General features: G+C 36.7%; 1 protein-coding gene across 1 annotated transcript in view; it reads left to right on the top strand.

Moving 5' to 3' along the window:
• znrd2 (zinc ribbon domain containing 2) overlaps positions 1-1,890 on the top strand; it is a 6,388-nt gene that overhangs the window by 3,259 nt on the left and 1,239 nt on the right. The gene's annotated exons all lie outside the window — the stretch shown is intronic.

The raw sequence follows: 1,890 nt of genomic DNA, 5'->3' as shown, positions 1-1,890 counted from the left end.
CCTTACTCAAAATGAGCTAGATCATTTGATAATATTGAAAGATTTTCTTATAACAGAAGAGAAGCATAAGTCTCGTGGGAGATTTTTGACGTAAATTGTGTGGACGTAAATTAAAAATGAGTTACGACCCAAGCAATCTATCAGGAATTGTTGTTGGCAGAGACCCATCAACCTAATCAGTCTTGAAACCATATCTAAGAAATATYGATTGCTCCAATGCTCCTCTGAGAACTTTTAAACTGACACTTTATTTTAAATGTCACAGCATTCCTGGGCTTCACAGAACACTGTACATAAAGGAAATCAATTCTTGGTGTCATGTAGCTCTAATCGTTTTCACTAGACGATGCATTGAGGTTGTGGGAAAACATAAGTGAATACGACTAAAGAGCTGCTTCTAGAACATGTGGCARAAACACGGACTTGGTAAAGAACCTGCTCATACTAAGAYATGGGTCCTTGTAATTAGCATTAAAAAGAACGCATTACTTTTAGATAGCTAYTTGATTCTTTGCAGAATGAGGTATGGTTTGTTGGTTTACCATTTGGAGGAAAGTGGAAGAGGTGCATAGAACTSGAGGTTTGGGTGTATTGATRGAGAAAATGGTGGAGAAGACGAGCAGTGAAGATGGGTTAGCATTTGTCCAGAGGTCATCAGATGTTGATGCAGGCAGAAGAGGGAGAAGAGACAGCTAGGGTCAGCGTTGTTGAAATGAATCAGGAAAGCAGACAAAATGTGGCGCTCGATCGAATTCAAACTAAATTTTACGGAAAAGTKATTGTTTTTCCCCACCTTAACAATATCAAAAGAAAAGACGATCACGAAGGTAAATTCAAATCAAACAGATTAAAAATATATATTGTAACCATTTAAAATGATACAACTCCCAGTTTCACTGAATGGAAAAAGCTCTAGTTTACAATTAACTTTTCTTTGTAAGATAAAATCAAAATTGCATTATGAACTTGATTAGCATCAAAGCTGGCTTTTACTTGAATAGATCTTATACAGTTAAAGTTTCTAAAGTTTACTGTGACGATTAAAAACAGACTTTTCCTYTGGTCTCCACAGAACCATATTAATAATTCATCTTAAAGTATCTTCTACATTGAATTGGAAAAATGTGCATGTACTGCTTAATATAATATCACTAAATAATCCACAGCACCCTCCAGAGCATCCATAATATATTGCTCCAATGTGATGGATGCAATGAAGTTAGGTATCTTATTGATCACCTAACTGAAGTGAAAAAATGATWAGTGTTTTATTGTTACATTGATCTATTGATTTAATGTAGATAATGTGAATGAAATCTCTATAAATGGGTAAAATCTGAACATTATTAGAATAATTATAAATGCTCAAAAGGGCAAAGCAATATTTTTTGTATATTTGACGTGATTATGKGAGGTGTGATTTGTAGTTTTCAATGTTACAAGACCATAAGACATGGCAAATTTGACCAGAAGTAGCGAGCCTGCTGGTAAATACCTGTGGTCTCATTTATAAAGGATTTGGTAGGATGCATACTAAAAGGGTATGCATGCCCAAATGGYGTACGCCAACAAAAATTCASATTCATAAACCACAGCAAACCAACCTCAAAGTCCTGCCTCAGGTTTTACCAACTACACACCCACTTTAAACCACCGCCAGCATTTTATAAGCCACGCTCCACAGCTGAGTGCTTACAGGTGTCAGCAATATTAAAGCACGTCTTCTCTGAGCTCTCTGGTTTTTGAAACGGGGTTAGGAGCTAGTGCCTGGGTGGGGTTGGGAGATGGCCACTGTCCCCTGCAGGTTACACTGGAATAGTGCATCAGTACATTGGCCTAATAGTTAGAATCACATGAATTAGTTATCAAAGATTCATGCTCTTCCACAGA

The sequence above is a fragment of the Poecilia reticulata genome, linkage group LG14, assembly GCF_000633615.1.
Source record: "Poecilia reticulata strain Guanapo linkage group LG14, Guppy_female_1.0+MT, whole genome shotgun sequence".
Taxonomy (NCBI): domain Eukaryota; kingdom Metazoa; phylum Chordata; class Actinopteri; order Cyprinodontiformes; family Poeciliidae; genus Poecilia; species Poecilia reticulata.
Note: the sequence above shows the minus strand (reverse complement) of the source record. Positions and strands in the feature narration are given on the sequence as shown.